Here is a 20,350-nt window from a genome sequence, read left to right on the forward strand (position 1 = left end):
TTCAAAAAAAAACCTTTAAGTCAAGAAGATAACTTTGATGAATGGTAAAAACCAAAATATATTTTCAAAAAGGGTATGTTAAAAAAATGATATACAATATGATACAAAAACTTTAATGTAAAATACATATGAGTACATATTTACAAAATGTATATACAAGTACAATATACAAGCAAATTCGAAAATACGAGTGGGTACATACTTAGCATACAAATATAAGTGTACATATAAAAAGGGTAAGTGAAGAAATACATACAACAAATTTATAATAATTTCTAAAAATATGCATGTATATACGTAATGACAATAAAATAAGAGTATAAGAACATGCAGATATGTATACATTTTCAAAAAATAAGAAAAATGTATTAACATATACATATAAAATATAGAGTATATAAAAGTAGAAAATAAAAAAATGAAAACATATGCATATGCGTATATATTTACAAGAAAAGAACAAAAAATATATATAAATATAATATATAAATAAACTATGGGAAAATATATATATGTGAAAATCTGTATGTATATAATATAAAGAAAATGTATGAATTATAAAATGGAAAAAAATGTATATGTATTATAAAACGTATGTATGTTATAAAATAATAATAATAAGATCATGATAAAATAGTATAACATAATTTAGAAAAAAACAATAAAACAGTTTAAAAAAAGGGTTAAACTGAACTAAAAGGGAAAAATGGGTAAATTCGGAGTAAAAAAGGACCACGTTGAATGCGCGCGTAAGAGTGGAGGACCAAAAGGGAAATTATCCCCTCCTTCCAAAATGTTGCGCAGCAAGGGACTAAATTGAAATAGACATCAAATATGTGGCCCAATTTAAAACAAAATAAAACTGGTTTAATTGAAGCACGTTGCAAAAAGGGGGACCAAATGCGCAATTTCCCCATTAGCCAGAACGCGCGGATCCTCCCCTCCGGGTCGGGTCACTGCGCGGGTCGCACCTGGCTAAAACGGCGCCGTTTTGAATGTTATTTAAAACAATTTTTTCTTTCAAAATCATTTACAACCGAATGAAAAAAAATATAAAAGTATATAAAAAAACAATGCTTCTCTGGTGCTCTGCTAGGGTTTAATCCCTAGCGTCCTAGCGCCACCCCTCGCCCCGCGCCACGGCCCGATCGTCGTCCCGGCCTCTGACCACGAGGGAGGGGGAGCCGATTCGATGGTTCGGCGAAGCAGGTAAGTCGTCTCTTCCTTTACCTCTGTTTACTATTTCTTTTTTCCTTTAAAAATGAAAATAAACAGAGTAGAAAAACGCGAGAAGAAAAAAAAAGGAATCGGATTTCACCTTTGAAAAAAAATCCTTGTATTTCTCAGTATTTTTTCTCAATTTTCTTTTGTGTATTTTCCCGTCCCCTATTTACATGTTTTGATAAGCCCTTTATAGGCCGAAAAAAATGAAAATACAATTATTCTGCTTGTTTTTTTCCTTTCGGACTCTTTGAGCCCGTATTCGCAGGTGAAAGAGGAGCAAACGATGCTCGTGGGGTGGTCGATTCCGAGACGTGCGGCGCTTGGGAACTGCTGGAGGCGGAGTTGGGCAGACATGCGGCTGGTATTAGGTTTTTCGTTTTGGCTAAAAATTTGTTAGGCTTTGGGCTGCTTATTGGGCTAGGGTTTAGGTCATGTATTTTGGGCTTGCTTATTTGGTTTTAGCGGCCCGGGCAATTTGGGCTTGTACAGCTTCAGTTGCTTCTGGTTTCTTTCCTCGCTCATCGCATCTATTGTACAAACTATCCAAATCTAACAACTGCCCATCTAACTTCGCCTATTGCGAACTCTGGCCTTGTTGTTCCTACTCGTGAGCCAACTGCACCGACAATATGTGACATTACCTGACTACTCTCTAATCCGATTGCATGTACCCCACCGCAGTTTTGGTGGGAAATTTAATCTTCATGCAAAAACTAGCCACCACCATCCTTGTCATCTTCATGGTGGGACGCTCAAAATTGACATTATAAGCCATAGCATAATCTACCACAAAAAACTACACATGTTCTGTAGTAGTGTGCTTGTCATCCCCCAAAGTTACTGGTAAGGTAATAGAGCCTTTTACCTCGACAGGATGGTTCGCAAAATTGTATAATGGGCTAGCCTTCTTTAATGCATTCTTCTTCAACCCTATTTTTTGAAAAGCTTCATAGGTTAGAACTTCAACTGCATTCCCACTATCTACAAGGATCCTTCTTACTTTAAAATTGACAATTATTGCAATCACCACGATAGGATCATTGCCATCCTCATTGCATACCAACTCATCATCTTCTTCGGTGAAGTCTACTTTCCACCTTTCTTGCTAGCGAGGCTTCTTAGGTGAATCGATAAACATAACTCCCTTGAGGTGAGCCTTTCTCTTAGTGTTATAGGCCACCCATTCTTCATTTGTTCCCACTATCACATAGATGGTACCTCTAGCCTTCTAATTACCCTTATGATACGATCACACCTTACGAACGACCTTGGCCAAGCTTTCCAAGCGATCATTGCAATATTTTTCTAGTTGATCAGCCCGATCCTAGCTTATTGAGCTTGATTCAGCTAGAATTTCAGTTTCTTGAGCTCAATTCAGATCAATCTTAGCTCATTGAGCTTGATGCTATTTTATTTTAATTTCATGCATTTTAAGTTGCTGGAATAAACTTAGTTGTTTAATTAAATTAGTTAATTTAGTTTCAGTTCATAATGTGTCTTATTAATTTAGTGTTAAACGTGTTTAATTTTAATGCATGTTTTAAGTATGTCTAGCTACAGCTGAACATTTTAAGTGCAGGTTTTAAATGTGTATTAGTTATTATCAGCTCTAATGTGCCCTAGCTGAATGCATCATTTTAATGAGTTTTTAGTTGCTGAATTAATGTGTATAAAAGAGAATTAATTTGTTGAATTTATATAGTGCAGGTACATGTACAAGGGACGACATAAGTGCATGAATGAAGATTAATGCAAAGTGTGCTGATGATTGGCTTCTCCCAAGTGACCATTAGGCCAAATCCAGCTAGTGTATGGACAGTATTAATGAGCACGTGTATTTGGAGCTGGAGCAATTAAGCTGAATTAAAAGTCGGCAGTAGTTTTTAGCTTCTCCAAGTGGCTGTTCGTGGAGTCCAATAGCCAAGATGCTATTCACATTGAACCTATTCAGCTAGCAACGTTTTTCACTCCTTGGTGGCTGCTCAAATCATCTTTTTCACACCTTAAGGCCGATTGAATTCAAATGTTCACGCGAAGGACTGTTTGTGCGCCTAAGCTGTCTTTATTATGGCTGCTGCTTGTTCGACTACCCAAGGAAGAATTGAAAGCTGATCAAAACTCTTTGGCTGATCAAATGTAGCTTCATTCAGTTCATTATTCACTTCAATTAATCAAGCTGGTCTAGGAAGCATTAAAGGACGTTTTTAAGAATGAGTTAAGAAGTTTCAGCCCATTAATCAACTTAATTAAACTCCAGCTGAATCTAGGCTTCTAGATGCTACCCATTGGTGTCTCCCATGCAAGGAAACTTCAATGAAGCTTCCCAGGATGTTCAAGACACTTCAAGGAAATTTCCAGCCTCTTTTAGCTTTAGTTTGCTGTCCATTCAGCACCCTTAATTGCCTATTCAGCTATCCTATGTAAAGGTTATAAATATGTAACTCAATTCACTTTGTAGGGTCTTTATCCATTGTAATAGGCCCAATTTGCCCGGCTCAAATCAGAAATAAATAAATAAAAATATAAAAAAATATAATAATAAACCAAAACCAAAATTAAAAGTCCAAAAAAAAAAATAACATAGTCCAGTTCTTTACATCAGCAGGCCTAAATCCAAGTAGGCCCAAATGCATATGCCCAGAATACTAAACCCGAATGGCCCAATTACACCTAGCCCAAATCAGCCCAACATTACAACCAAACTTAAATTTAACCTAGCCCACTAAATCAAAAGACCTAGCCCGAATGCCCAAACAACCCGAAAAAGCTAATACCCTAACCCAATTTACACGGCCCGATTCAAGTTGAAACCCTAGCCTTTAACAGCTTTCAGCTTCAGCCGCCACTTTCCCTCTGCCTCACGTGCCCCACGAGCCACGCCTCCGCACGCCACGTTCGTACCTTCATACGCTGTGCCTGCAACAAACAAGAGACAAACAACACAGCACCAAAAAGGATAGAGAGCAGTTGTGAAAAAGGGGGCAGATATTAGAAATCGAAAAGGGGAGGGGGGAATAGTTTTTCTGTATTGGGATTTTTATTAGTTTTCCTCTTTCGACTATAAAAGTCGATCTAAATTCTGTAAAGGGGCCTCTTTTACACAGATATTGAATACAAACAAAAAAATCAAAGCAGAAAGTTTTTTTTCGAAAGGTGATTTTCTCTGTTTTTTTTCTTTTTTTATTTTATTTGATTCTTTGTTTTCTTCTTAGCACCAAACGAAAATAAAAAAAAGAGGAGGGAGTTAGAGGACTTACCTGGACGCCCTCGGATCCGCGCCAAAAGGAGTCGAAAAACCTTTTGTGGTGAGGCACCGACCACCGTTCATGGTGGAATTGTGGCGGAGGAGTGGTGTAAAGAGCTAGGGCCGAAACCCTAGCGGAGAGTTTTCCCTTTTTTATTTTTTTGTTGATGCAAACTATTTTTTTTTACAGAAACTAGGTTTAAATAATGCTTTGATACGACGTCATTTTAAGGCAAGGGCACCAGCGCCAAAACGGTGCCGTTTGGTCCCTTGGTCCGCGCGGCGACCCGACCCAAGGGAAGGATCCGCACGTTTTGGGTCTGATGGGATTATTGCGCGAGCAACCCTTGCATATTTGCATGTTCTTTTCAAATCGATCCTTTTTACCTTTTAATTTTGCCCCGTGTTTTTAATGATTATCTCATTTCGGTCCACGCAAAGACGCTGCATTTTGGGAACGGGAAATATTTCCCATTTGGTCCCCATGTTATCCGCACGTCACGCTTTGACCCGCTATTTTATTCTATTTTCGATATTTTCCCTTTAATTCTGTTTAAAATCTAATTTAATCCTTATTAATTCTGTTTAATGCTTTTTATTTTTTAAAAAACATATATTATTTTATTTTTATACATTTTACCTTAAATTTAATTTAATGATTGAGTTTCTTTTATTATTATTTTAAGTTTTATATGTATTATTATTTGAAATTTACTATGTATTACTATTTAAATTTAACATAGTTTTATATATTTTATATAAATCGGATATGTTCATATATATATATATATATTTTATCTTTTTATCTTTTCTCTTTAATTCTTTTTTATATAACATTAGTGTCATTAAATTATATTTAATCTCTCTATATATATTATGGATTTATTAATTATTAATGTTAAGTTTTCTTTTAAAAATGTTTATATATTATTTATATTAAGTTTTTCACTCCCTATCTATTACTCTTTTAAATTAATATGTATATTACGTTATAAATTTTGATTTTCTTCTTATAATATTTACTTAAAAGTGCATCTAAGTACTATTATTTTATGTAGTGTTGGTTCTTTTTTCTCCATTTTGAAAAACATTTCATACTTATATACCTATATTGTTCATTTTTACAATTTTTTGTGCGTAAGATCTATTTATTATAATTTTCTTTTTAGTGTATCTTAAAAAAAATTTTGATTAGTAATTCATTTAATTTTTGAATGTTGTATGATCGAGATTATGGTTGCTATTCTTGTTTGAATTTATCCATTGCTTGTTTATATTATTTGATGATTTATCGTCCACTAGCATGTATCGTAATTTACGAATTATTATTTTGAATTATGCACTACCATTCAATCGGATTACATTTTATTTAAATATCAAAAACACTTTTATTCAAAAAGCTTTCAAAATAACGCGACACTCGGAATTTGTGATCCTCGAAAAGATTGTGTCCTAACTTACTGGATTACAATCTTCCTTGGGATCTAAGAAACCGAATATTTTTAATTAACACACAAATAAAAATTCATTCTCGAGAAGTTGATACGTTGTGTCCTAACGCATTAGATATGACATATTGTTTTCTCAAGACGAGGATTCTTCTAACAAATGAAAATAAAGGCAATATTCGATATTTAGGAATTTTGTGAAATCAAATCCTAACTTACTGAGTTTCGATTTTTTTTATTTGACCCAAATAGTCGGGTATCCTTCTCAAAATGCATAGGTTTTAAAAGTCAAAAGATAAACTTAATTTTGAGAATTTAAAATGTTGCACTCTAACTTACTGAGTGTGAAAATTTATTTCCGTGAAGTAAGGGAGCCTTATTATCCAATTCATTTTATTCAAGATAAAAGGATCGTATTTTAAGTCTTTTCAAAGTTTCGACACTAAGACATTGAACAATCGATTCGGTACCAATTTTGGGCGTTATGAGGGTGCTAACCATTCCTTGTGCGTAATCGACTCCCGGACCTATTTTCTCAAATCTCGCAGACCTAAAATTTATTTTTAATGGTGAACCGATCACACCTTAATAAAGGATCGGTGGCGACTCCCATTTTCATTTTTAAAAGTCGATTCCCATTTTCAAACTTATAAAAAAATGGTTTCGACAGCCATATTATTGAATGAACATTGTTCTTGTGAGGTCTTCTTCCTCTCTATTTTGTTTGAGTCTCATCTTGACTTATTTGCTCGTCAGTGGCGTCAACCTGATTCTCTTTGAACTTATCACCGATTCGTTGCGGCATTCATCCCTATCTTGATACCTTTGGTTCCTACCTCTTTAGGTAACGAGTCAAGGTCCCAATTCCTTCATCAATTTTCCACCTTAAGCAATATAAGTGTTGGGACGACACTCCCTATAGTGTTGGATCATTCTTGACACTTAAGTCTGAATTTTCATTCCATCTGTCCATCAAATTATCTATCTTATTTTCTTGTTAGCCGAACTTATTCATATCATACTTAACCTATTTTGAACCTATTTCTATCATTCTACTTCATATTTGGCCGATTACAAACAATCTATTCTTTTAGAGCGATACTTTCTCATCGATGATCGGGCAACTAAGATCACTCGACTCAACCTACAGAGCCAGATTGCATCACCTTAGGATCACTTTGTGAACTCTAGGCTTGAAGGGAAACATCGTAATCAACAAACTCGGTGAGCTTGTCGTTTTGTACTACTTTCTCAATGGCATCCTTCAGAGTGAAACAGTCTTCAGTTTTGTGTCCGACATCATTTTGGAAGGCACATTTGTCTCTCGAGTTGGATCTTCTTGTACTGTGCCTTATTGGAGATGGCTTAGGTAGAATTCCAAGGCTTTTTACCTAGTTCAAAATGTAAGTGTGAGTAGCGTTCAAAGGAGTATAAACTGCAAACCTACCATGGGGGATATATCTCCTAGTATGATCTGATTGAGATCTCTAGGGAGCCTTAAGGAAATCACATTGTGCTTGATTTCTCTATTGTCCATTACCTCTCACTCCCAATGACTGCTTAGGAGGATCCTACTTGTTGCAAGCTCCCTCTCAGTTTCTAAATTGTCTATCTTCCATCTGGAAAGTGTCACGTAATGTCTTCTTAATCTCTTCTGCTTCTACGAACTTGTGGGCTAGCTCATTCAAATCAGTCAAACTTTGCGGTCTGGTATTAGTAAAGGAGCACTGCACATGGTTATTTTGTACCCCCATTATGAAGGCACCAATAGCCCATTGATCATCTAATTTCTTCGTCTTCAGAGTCGCTACATGAAACTTCTTGACATAATCTTGGAGGGATTCACCCTCTCTCAGTTTCACCGACATCAGTCCCATAAGTGTGCTTATGAGCTTTCTATGGGCTCTGAATCTCCCCAAAAACATATGTCTTAACTAAGGGAAGCTTCAAATTGAGCCATGGGGAAGGGATAAATACTAGTCCTTCGTATTTCCTTTAAGCGTTACAGAAAAATATATACACTTCATTGAATCTGATGCTCTCAATACATTCATATAATCATTGTATTGCATCAAGTGGGCTTGGGAGTCCCTTCTCCCATCAAACATGTCCTTTAGGACCTTGAAATTGCGTGATAAGTTCACCGCTGCTATCTTAAGGGCCAATGGATTGTTGGAACAGAACAACCAATCCATGTCCTAAGATTTGGGGTGTAATGCTCTTACATCTCGTTACAGTTCATCCATCTAGCTTTGTTATTCCCTTGCATTCATGCCTGGAGCTTCATCTTTCACGTTAACGTTGTCATGAAAGTTGAAAGTGTCAAAGTTTACCTTCCATCTCAACTCCTTATTCTATTTCAATAATTTCTGCTGGAAAGTCTATTGCTGCTCAAGTCGTGCCTCCTGTGTAGCCATTTTCCCTCTCATGAACCTCATTTGCTCCTAAAGAGCAAAAAATTGTTGCGAAGGTACCTTCTGGTTAGGGAGAGGTAGCAACCTTTAACTGGTGGATATGTTCAGGTCTAAATGATCGAAAACTCCCTGATGAACCGCATTGTCGAAGTTTTTCGTTCTATCGACAAACCATCTAGTGAACAAGTCTACCTCGTTGGGTTGACTTCCTGAACCTAATGCTTTAGGTTGTTTGGACGAAAGATGGAGGGGAAAGTTCTCATTTGGGTGAGCCATTTTCTGCTTTGAAATTGAAGAAAATTGGAAAACTAAAAAAATTCGATGATCGGAAGTTCCTCCACACTTACCACACCAATTTTCGAGTAATATGTTGTGTCTCATTAAAAGAAATATTCAGGTATTTATACATATTATCACTGTTCATGATTTGACCATACCGTTTATTACTTAGCCCCACTATTCATAGGACTGACACTCTGAGCAGGCCTCGAGCATGTTGGACATGTGTATGACACTCTGAGCAGGCCTCGAGCATATTGGACATGTGTATCGTTTCAAGTCACATGCTGGAGTTCGCAGTCCCCTCCATGCGAGCTCCTTTGGTGTATGTGTGTTGGGACCGTGAATTCCCTTCAACTCTTGTAAGCTGATACTGTAGGCTTCCTTCAACTCCTGCGAGCCGATACCTTGAGCTCCCCTAACTATATTCTCAATGTACGTCTCGTGTACATTCATCTGGTGGAGTCTGGCCGAGTTGTGGGTCGACGACCTAAAGCTTGTCTCGGTCACGGGTCAGTGAGTATTACTGTATGACACCTTTAAAGTATATTTTATTTAGATGGATTGCTCCTATATTTAAACCTAAAATAAGATGTAAATTTCCTAACCTCTAATTTATACTTAAATAAGCTTTTGACACATCTTAATGTTTCATTGAAATAAGTGCAAAAAATGTATATCGAAAGTTCGAGACTTATTTCTTCTAAAAATAAAAAGAATTTATTAGGCAAGTGTGAATTTAGAGGTGGCGACCACGCGACTTAGCCTCTCAAAATGAAAAAATTATTATGCAAATTTAAATTATAAATTAATATATGATTAATTTTCATTTTGATCTCTAAAATTTTTTTTAAGGAAAACTTGATATGCATTAAAGAGGAAACGCAATACACTCACCAAAACCTGCAAGCAACAGCTGTCTTAATAGCTGTCATAAAAACAATGATAACTAAGGCGATGCCTTGAGTTCTCCTAAAAACACAAAAGGTCACATACTTAAATCCTAAGAAAACAAGCAAAACCTAAAATTAAAACCATAAACCCTATCGTGTTCCAAGGTACATTTCCTCTTCTTTGCATCTTTAACCATTATCGGAGCTTTCTGGCTTACTTCAATCACTGTATTTTCCTTTGAAATGCCATACCAATATTCTCCTAAAATCTGAGTTTGTCAAAGAAATAAGAACTAGTATTTTTGGCAGATCATCCCCAAACTCAGAAAGAAATGACCCATCTTCACCGATTCAACATCTTTGATCGTTGAAGACTATAGGTTCAACTTCCGTCGGTACCTCTTCTATCTAGTAGGATGGGCTAGTGAGATTGTGCCCTCGAGCTACAAGGGTGTGCATTACTTTATTTGTATTCCGAGGATTAAATTGAAAAGATAAGTTAAGAAAAATGGGTCTTTTCTCTTAATTTCATTTATGCCAATCGCCAATCTGTCCTTTGAGTCTGATTTGAGTTTTTTTATAACTGTTAGAGCATCACCTTCAACTATCAGATCTTGAAAACCCATTTCTTGCCAAATATTACGACTTGAAGACACGCCTTTGCTTCTGCAGTGGTCGGATCCCCAGTTCTTCCTAATGGGTAAGTACACGCCACCATCAAAAGACCTTCATGATTTCTTATAACGATTCGCATTGTCGCTGTAATGTCCTGTTGAAAAAATGCTTCATCAAAATTAGCTTTAACTTGTTCTGCCTTGGGGGTCTCCAGAATTCCTCCTTTGACTTAATGTTGACCTCTGTTATGGATTTTATTTTATCTAACTCTAGAATATAAGCTTTAATAAAACCCACAACCTCTTATACCCTTCCCTTTTTCCTTTCATGGTAGTATTTATTTCTATTATACCACATTGCCCAAACTGAAATTGCCATGACTGCACACAAATGAATGTTATTGATGCAAAAGAAAGAGATTGACCATTGTTTCCATGTTTATTCTGTGTTTATGTGCGAGACATCAACTCCAACTCCAACCTCTTGCAGAACCTTTTTTGTGAATTCGCAATCTCGAAAAAGGTGTTCCATAGTTTCTTCTTCCACTGAGCAGATTGGACAGGTAACATCATTCCTGAGTCTTCGAGTCTTTAGGTTACTAAGCGTGGGGAGATAATTGTTGGTTACTCTCCATAAATGTATTTTTATTTTACTGGGAATCGGAATGTTCCACAGTTTTGTAAAATAAGCTTTTATATTAGTTTGGTATGTATAATAATCCTGTAGATGTAGGTCATTCTTAATTAGCCATTTAAAACCACTCTAAACTGTGTACTCGCCCTATTTATCTCCACGCCATTTCATAACATCCTATTGAGTCCTACCTACCAACGAAATAAACAGGATTGCCTCAGCTTGTTCCCTTTCTAGTAAGTCCCACTGTATCAGAGTTCCATGTAAAAGATTCTTTATTAATTAGATCTGCTACTTTGGAATAGTTTATATTTATACTCTAACTTTTTACTCTTCCATCTCCAGGGGTAGGTAGCCAAGCATCATTCCAGATATTTGTTAATTCACTGTTCCCTATCCTCCAGCCTGTTCCTTCTTCCAATAAACTATGCACATTTCGAATGTTGTGCCAGGTAAAAGAGGGGTAAGCTCCTAACCTTGCATTTGAAAAATGATCATGTGGATAATATTTTACTTTCATTACGCGCGCAAACAAACAATTAGGTTGGGCGAATAGTCTCTATCCCTGTTTAGCAACCAGGGCAAAATTGAACATTGCCAAATCCCTAAACCCCAAATGCTCAAACACTTTTGGACTGCACATAACGAACCAATTACTCCAATGAATGCCTTTATTAGTTTTTAAATTGCGCCACCAAAATTTACTTATCAAATTTTCTAATTCTCTGCAAAGCAACACTGTTAATTTAAAACACTCATGGCGTAAATGAGAAGTGCTTGTAAAATTTATTTTATAAAAACTTCTTTACCACTAAAAGACAAATTACACATGTTCTAAGTCTTCGTTTTTTGAATAACTCTTTCTTTTAACTCCACGAACGTGCCTATTTTTCTCCTCCTACCATCGTTGGGAAGCCTAGATATTTTTCTGGGTTATTTGAGATTCGAACCCCAAAAACTCCTCTTATTTAAAATAAATCAGGGATTTCTCAAAATTCACTAGCTGACCTGAAATACTTTCGTACTCATTAACTACTGTTTTCATTATTCTTGAACCTTCCATCATTGCTTCCCCAAATAATATGCTATCGTTGGCAAAGAAAAGATGGGTGATAGATAGATCTCCTCTGCCCACTCTAGCCCATTCAATTTTTCCTTCTCTTTTAGCGTTATTCAGTAGCTTAGAAAGGCCTTCTGCACATATGATAAATAAATATGGGCTCAGAGGGTCTCCTTGCCTTATTCCTCTCGTTGGTTTGAATTCTGTCCATTGATTCCCATTAAGTAACACCGAATAGGATACTGTTCTTACACACCTCATTACAAGATCAATCCAACTGCTGCAAAAGCCTAACATTTTCATCATATCTTCAAGATAATTTCATTCCACTCTGTCATAGGCTTTACTCATGTCCAATTTTAGGGCAAAAAAGCTTGTGCCTCTCTTCTTCTTTTTGAAAGAATGTAAAATTTCATAAGCTATCATAATGTTATCAGTTATTTGTCTTCATGGGACAAAAGCACATTACGTTTCTTCAATGCATAAGTGTAGAACCCTTCAAAATCTATTAACCACTACTTTCAAATTTATTTTGTAGACGACATTGCAAAGACTTATAGGTTTGAACTATCCCAAATTCGTGGGGGCTTGTACTTCTTTCCGGACACTTTGAGAGGTGTCATGCTCTTTAAAGCTTCCACCACCTCTTATTCTCTAAACTCTTTACGAAGTTCCTCATTTAAAGGCTTTGTGATACAAGGTTGGACTTTGTTTCTAAGCCCTTCACAACTTTGCAATGGGTTGGAAGAGAAAAGATTTTTAAAAAAGTTAGTTGCAAGATCAATAATAGCATTATTGCCTTCCACCCATCCACCCTTTCCATCCTCTAGAATTTGATCTCTAAAAAATTAAAAAGAATCTATTAAGCTACTTCAGAAAATAATGAAATCATAAATTAATACATGATAAAATTATATTTTGACCTCTCAAAAATTTATAATTTAACTTCACCCCTAATTTTTTTTTTGGATTTGCTTTGTTATTAGGATATAAAAGAATACAAGGGTTTATTTAATAATTAACTAATTTAAGGTTTATTTTAGTAGTTTAACCATAGATATTTTTCTTAATGGGAAAAGTCAAGGAATATGACTACTTAGTAATGTAGGGTTAGCATGTTGAAAGGTAAAAGAATAAAAAGAATGTACACATAATATAAAATATAATAAAAATACAAGAAATTAATATAATATTAGATTATGTTACATTTACTGTATGAATGAAAATTTTAAAATTTCATGTAAAAATTAAATAAAATTTTTATTGAAATGGTGATGTTGAAAATTTAAAATATGTAACATCTTTAATTCAAATCTTTTGATAAGTGAATTTTAATTTTATATAGAAATATAAAATTATTATAATAATATAATTTTTTATATAAAAATATGTTCTTAATCCCTTTTTAATTAAATTATGTGGAATTTACTTATAAATAAATAAATGAAATGATTGATAGTGTACCGCCTTGACTGTGTTTGTTTGTTGGAGTAGAGAGAGACGTAAGGATTGAGACAGACAGGAAGAGTTGTTCCGTGTGGCCCTTCGCCTTCGCCTTTGGCTTTGGGTCCTCCACATCCACAAATTGACATTGACCACTTGATGTTCTCCTTTTGGGTTAAGGTCAATGTCCCAAAACTTGGTTTCTTATTTTATTTTATTTTTCAGTTTGATAGATTCAATTATACTTGAGCTTTATTATTAATTCTCAAGCAATCATATAAAATTATGAGTTTGAGTATACTTAAATATTTAATATCTTTAAATTTAAAAATTTTAGAAAGAGTTTATAAATAATTTAATATTTATATTTTAAAAATTTACACCATTAATTTATTTCATCAATTCAAAATTTTAATTTTTAATATTCAAAAATATATTTTAGGTATAATAATTTATTTGGACTTCTAACTTTAAAAGAAAAGTCATTTTAGCCCTCCATTTAATTTTTCGTCTCTTTTAGTCATTGTCTTGCATTGTTTGTCAATTCACCCCAAAATAAATGAAAAATTAACCTTTGTTACCGTTACTAATGTGACATATATGTTGATTGTCATGTGATGCCACATAAACAATCAATTCATTTTTTAAAAAATTTTAAAAAATATACTTTAAAGAATTAAAAATTATGGGATTCTTTGCAAGAACTTGCTAATGGTATCTCAGACCCTTGAATATGCTTTAGGGATTTTAATGCCATTCTAAATGTGTACGAGAGGAAAGAGGGGTCGAAGAATAGAAGCACAATTTGCAAGCTTTTCCAATCCTTTTTACACGATATTAGTTTGCAAGATATGGGGTTTCATGGGCCAATGTTTGCTTGAAATAGGGGTGAACTTTTTCAACGCCTTGACAGAGCCATTTGTAATGAACAATGGGTTAATTTTGCTCTGAATTACTTTGTACATTATTTGCACAAACTCAAATTGGACCACATGCCTCTCACTGTGGCCACGGATTCGATTGCTTCATTTGTTGGTGACAAACCTTTTTGATGTTTAGCAAGTTGGCAATCACACCTTGAGTTTAATGACTTAGTACGAGGTAATTGGAATGTGTCAACTAAGGTGGTTGCTAATATAAAAGGGTGTTTAGGAACATTTTTGCAAGGAAGAAAGAGTTGATGACAAAGTTGTGAAAGGTGCAAAGGTCTCTTGAATTGTGAGATAATCCAAGCCTACGTTCTTGTGAGATCGATTTAAAGACTGCTATTGAGGACATCCTAGAGTAGGAAGAACTTCTATGGATCCAAACTTCTAGAACTACATGGCTTGCCAATGGTGATAGAAATACAAAATTTTTCCATAGCCGTACTTTAGCTTGACGAAAATGAAATTGAATACAAGGCCTTAGGATTTAAGGAATGGGGTGGTGTTATGATGAAGACACACTTAAAAAACATGTTATTGAGTTTTACAAGAATCTATACACGATTGACGTATTCCCTCCTACTGAATAATTTTTCTGTCGAGGAAGATTTCCAGCGTTGGATAATGATGATTTGGTGGTTCTTAATGTTAAAGTCTTAATTGATGAAGTTCAAAAAGTGTTCTTCAGCATGGCTCCTTTGAAGGCTCTAGGAGTGGATGGTCTTCATGCGAAATTTTACCAGCTGTAGTAGGAGTGTAATAGCCCATTTTCAGTGGTGTCGAACATAGTGGTTATGAGACCACAATTCCAACAAACAAGTCAGTAAATATTATTATTTTAATATTGTAACGTCTTAATTTATTTAATTTTGTTCTTGTGAATTCTGTCATAAATGAGTATCTACTTTAGTGGCTAAGTGTTCTGAATGTGTGTTTGAGGTCTTTGGTTTAGGTTTCACTTTTGAAAATTCTATTTTTTTATCCTAGCATTATCCTTGGCGGTTTGGCTTATAATCTATTACTAGTCAAATCATATGAGATGAGCCTGTTGGTTTGAGGGTAAGGTGTTAGCTTACCGTGAGGTCCTGTGTTCGAGTCCCTGTGTTAAGGAAGCTAATATTTATAAGACGGCTTATGGTTAATGAAGCTAATATTCATAAGGCGACTTTTAGGACACTTTATAGAGACTACAATTTCCTAGTCATGTCATTTGGTTTGAAGAATGCTCCGGTTGCATTCATGGATCTGATGAACTGGGTTTTCCAGCTATATGATCAGTTCATCTTTGTCTTCATCAACGATATTCTGGTGTACTCTAAGACCGAAAATGAACATGATGAGCATCTTAGAGTAGTGCTTTGGATATTGCGTAAGAAACAAATCTACGTTAAGTTGAGCGAGTGTGAGTTTTGGTTGCAGGAAGTAACATTTCTAGGGCATGTGTTTTTTGCTGAGTGGATCCGTGTTGATCCTAGAAAGATTGAAGCTGTACTTGATTGGAAGTAGCCGAAGAATGTATCTAAGATCTGTAGTTTTCTAGGTCTTGCAGGTTATTATCGGAGGTTTGTTAAGGGGTTCTCGTTGATTGCAGCTCCTCTGATTAAGCTTCTACGCAAGAATGTTCATTTTGTCTAGACTGATGCGTAACAATTGAGCTTTGAGAATCTCAAGTCTGTTCTAACTCAGGCTCCTATTTTGATATAGCCTGAATCTAGCAAAGAGTTCGTGGTTTATAGTGATGCATCACACGTCGGTTTGGGACGTGTATTGATGCAAAATGGTAAAGTTGTGGCTTATGCATCCCGATAGCTTAAGTCACACAAGGGAAATTATTTAACGTACGATCTTGAGTTGGCTGAAGTGGTTTTTGCCTTAAAGATTTGGAGGCATTATCTGTATGGTGAGAGGTGTATCATCTACACCAAAAACAAGAGTCTTAAGTACCTCCTTACTCAGAAAGAGTTGAATCTTAGGCAGCGTAGATGGATCGAGTTACTTTAAGACTATGACTGTACGATAGAGTACAATCCCGGTAAGGCCAATGTGGTGGCCGATGCTCTCAGTCGTAGAGTAATGTCTAATTTAAGGGCGATGTTTGCTCACCTAAGTCTGTTTGAGGATGGGGGTCTGTTAGCTGAGTTGCAAGTTAAGCTGACTTGGATTGATCAGATTCAAGATAAGCATTTAGGGGATGATTATCTGGTTTCGTATTTCTGTCAGGTTTAGAGCGGCAGTATGTTTGATTTTGGGTTCAATAATTATGGTGTTTTGTGTTTCCGAAGACGGGTTTGTGAACCGAGCGACTCTAATTTGAGATAGTCAATTTTGAGGGAAACGCATAGTAGCCATTATGCTATATATCCCGGTGAAAATACAATGTATCGGGATCTCCGTGAACTGTACTGGTGGTCGGGTTTAAAACGAGAGGTCATAGATTTTGTTTCTCATTGTTTAACATGCCAGCAGGTTAAGGCTGAGCACTAGTTGCCTTTAGGTTTGTTTCAACCCATTAAGATTCCCTTATGGAAATTAGAACATGTAACGATGGACTTCATTAGTGGGTTGCCTTTAATACCTACTAAGAAGGATTCTGTATAGGTCATCGTGGATCAGTTGACCAATTCTGCCCATTTTATTCCGGTTCAGACATTTATTCACTACAGAAGTTGGCCAAGCTCTACATTTCTGAGATTGTGAGCTTCACAGGGTTTTGATTCCGATAATTTCATAAAGAAATCCTCGCTTCACTTCTCAGTTTTGGAAGAAACTTCATGAAGCTCTAGGTTCGAGATTGGATTTCAGTACTACGTTCTATCCTTAAACCGATGGTCAGTCTGAGAGGGTGATTCAGATGCTGAAGGATATGCTTTAGAGTTGTGTGATTGATTTCCAAGGGAGTTGGGAGGATTTTTTACCTTTAGCTAAGTTTACCTACAACAATAGTTTTTAGTCTAGCATCTAGATGGCATCTTACGAAGCTCTGTATGGTCGTAAGTGTCGTACTCCGCTATGTTAGACTGAGTTGGGTGAACGATAGGTTTTGGGTCCTAAGTTGGTTTTCGAGTCTGAGGATAAAGTTAAGTTAATTCGGGATCGTCTTAAGGCAACTTCAGATAGACAGAAGTCTTATACGAATCTGAAAAGAAGGGATATCGAGTATTCTGTGGGGGATTACGTGTTTCTTAAGGTATCTCCATAGAAGAAGGTTCTGCAGTTCAGACGTAAAGGCAAGTTGAACCCTAATTTCATTGGGCCGTATCAAATTTTGAAGCATGTGGGATCGATCACTTATTCGTTAGAGCTACCTCCGGAGTTAGACCGTATTTATGACATTTCATGTCTCTATGTTGAGGTGATACCGGTCTGATCCATCTCATATTGTTTTGGTTGAGGAGATCGAGGATAGATTGGATTTGTTATTTGAGGAGGAGTTGGTTCAGATTTTGGATTGAGATGTAAAGGTTGTAAGAAGGAAGTCTATTCTGTTAGTTAAGGTTCTGTGGCAGAATCATGGCATTGAGGAAGCCACATTTTGCCACATGGGAACGTGAGGACTTGATGAATTGGCAGTATCCTTATCTGTTCGGAGCAGGTAAATTTTGAGGTTAAAATTTCTTTTAGGGGGCAGAGTTGTTATGCCCTGATTTATTTAATTTTGTTCTTGTAAATTCTGTCATAAATGAGTATCTGCTTTAGTGGCTAAGTGTTCTGGATGTGTGTTTAAGGTCTTGGGTTAAAGTCTCACTTTTGAAAATTTTGTTTTATTTTATCCTAGCCTTATCCTTGGCAATTTGGCTTATAATCTATTGCTAGTCAAATTGTATTAGAATGAACCTGCTGGTTCAAGGGGTAAGGTGTTAGCTTGCTTTAAGGTCTTGTGTTTGAGTCCCTGTGTGAATGAGAATGATAATTTTTGCTTTGGATGTCTGATAGAGGTTCAGTGGAGTTGAAACTCTGTGGTGGCTGGATGAGAATTTGATGTCGGTTTTAGTGGGATACTGTTGGTTAGTGGGTTAGTGGGGAGTTGGGGAATTTAGTGGTTATTTTTTTTAAAAATTATTTTTATTTTTAATTTTCTTTTCTCTAAAATCCATCTCCACTTTTGGACATTTCTTTTCTTCTTTTCCAAATTTTGTTTTTTTCCTGACGATTTTCTCCCCCTTTTTTTTTGCAAAAATTTATTGTTGCATCCCTCTTCAATTCTGAACGCCATTCGTGTTGTCGTCATTGTACTTTTTGGGGGGTTCTTCGATTCGTTCTGAACAGGTAAACTATTGAGTAGTTCTTTCCTGTTTTGCGTTCTAGGGGATTTTTAGTTATGTGTAACAGAATCCGTTGATTGTGTTCATTACTTCTCGTTTAGTTGAAAGGCAAGAAGTGGCTGGTGCTCCTTTCATCGGTTTGGGTGTTGTGTGTTTTAACTTGTTGGTGGTAAGTGAATTGCGCGTAATTCGATTTTGAAAGGTTTTTATCGGAATCAAATTCTTAGTTAAGTTTGTAAATTGGTTGCTAATTTGTCATTGGGATGTTGTTTCTTAGGTTTCGGAGGACTCGAGATTACTATAGCATAAAAATTGAACCAAGTGTGAACGAAAACACGAGAAAATGATATTTAGCAAAAGCTAAAAAAGTGGCCTATCGACGCCACATGGGCGTGTGCCTATGTGGGTCACACGGGCTAGGCCAATTTGGGCGTGTGGGCCATATGGGCGTATGGGCCCACACGAGCATGCCACACGGGGAAGGCCAATTTGGGTGTGTGGTTCACACAGACGTGTAGGCCCACACGGGCAAGCCATGTGAGCTTGTAGGCCCAAAATTCTAAAATTTTCCCTACGGTCACACACGTCGTTTCTGTCGACTTTGGTCCTTCTGTAGGGTCGATAAAGGCAAGACAAACCCTAAAGCATGAGATTTTCTATTCAGATAGTTCGATTTGGGTATTAAGAAATGGATATGTATGATTTGACTATTTTGTAATAACATGTATGATATCTGTATATGAGTATGCGAGACATGATAATTCTGTTATATTTGTATATCTGTATTCTGTATCAATATATGGGGCAGGATTTGCATATGTGGAGGAAGTGTTCTGTGATGCGACATTTCTCCGATATATTGGCAGCTTGGATGCAAACTATGTTGATAAGTGTCATAAAGACACTATGTGGTGTGTAGGGATAGGTGGGTGTTTTATACCCCATATGTTGTGTTGGGCTGGTCGGAGATTGTGTGTAGAGGATGCTACTAGGACTTTGCATATTTGTATGTTTTTGATAATCCGATTCTGATATTATCCGATTTTGTAAAGGACTTGTGTCTCTATTTGATCTACTACATCAGAAATCTGAGTTTATGTGTATGTGTGTCTATGTTAAGTTACACACTGAGTCGATGAAAACTCACATCTGTTTGTATGTTCTATTCAGGTAATCCTCAAACATAGGCAGGTCGGTGAGATGGAGTTTCAACGGTGACCACTAGTTCGCGGACTAGTTTAATTAACAGTTTTATTTAAATTATGGATTATTTTGAGAGTTTTGTAATTTCTGGACTCTCTGGACTGTTGGTTTTAAATTTCGGGGTTTTAAAATGGTTTAGATTATTATTCCGCGACTGTTATCAAAACGATTTATGAAAATAATAGTTTTACACAAACAAATATTTTTCTAAAAACACAAGCTCAGATTTCAAATATAATGACTTCAAACTTTTGCTGCAAGATAAGTTTTACTGTAGGAGTAGACTATCGACGTTTTCCTTAATGAATATATTAAAAATAACGTGTTTTATAAAACCTGGACTCTCTTTTCGTAACAAATTATTCAAGAAATTTTGACACGGAATAATTGGTTTCAAAACCCTACTTTCTAACATTCCCAGATTCGACCATAACATCCAAGCCGGGTTTGGGGTGTTACAAATATTTATAGGTATTTATTAAAGTCATTAAATTTTGGTTAAGAAATTTTAATGTTTAATTAGTTAATTAAGTAAAAAGAATTAAATTGTAAAGGTTGCAAAATATAATTACTTTTAGTTAATTGTGTTAAATAGAAATAGAGTCAATTTTGGATGGTTTTAAATGGCAATTATGCCATAGCTTAGGATAGTGGACGATTTTGAAGGTTAGTGTTAAGAAATATTAAGATTTTAAAAAGGTAAAGT

General features: G+C 35.8%; 1 long non-coding RNA gene across 10 annotated transcripts; it reads left to right on the forward strand.

Annotated features, from left to right (window-relative positions):
• The first annotated feature begins 9,519 nt into the window (after window positions 1-9,519).
• LOC107910347 (uncharacterized) lies at window positions 9,520-19,775 on the forward strand. 10 transcript variants are annotated; one of them, XR_005910233.1, is made up of 7 exons: window positions 9,520-10,000; window positions 10,093-10,679; window positions 11,096-11,213; window positions 13,305-13,433; window positions 13,996-18,445; window positions 18,543-18,610; window positions 19,612-19,775. It is a non-coding gene; the product is annotated as an uncharacterized lncRNA (long non-coding RNA). The 10 variants fall into 10 exon arrangements; XR_005910234.1 differs by lacking the exon at window positions 19,612-19,775 and adding an exon at window positions 18,719-19,605; XR_005910236.1 differs by lacking the exon at window positions 19,612-19,775 and adding an exon at window positions 18,719-19,605 and having other exon boundaries at window positions 9,522-10,000; window positions 13,996-17,771.
• Window positions 19,776-20,350: the final 575 nt, after the last annotated feature.

This window comes from Gossypium hirsutum, chromosome D02 (assembly GCF_007990345.1).
Source record: "Gossypium hirsutum isolate 1008001.06 chromosome D02, Gossypium_hirsutum_v2.1, whole genome shotgun sequence".
In the NCBI taxonomy this organism is placed as follows: domain Eukaryota; kingdom Viridiplantae; phylum Streptophyta; class Magnoliopsida; order Malvales; family Malvaceae; genus Gossypium; species Gossypium hirsutum.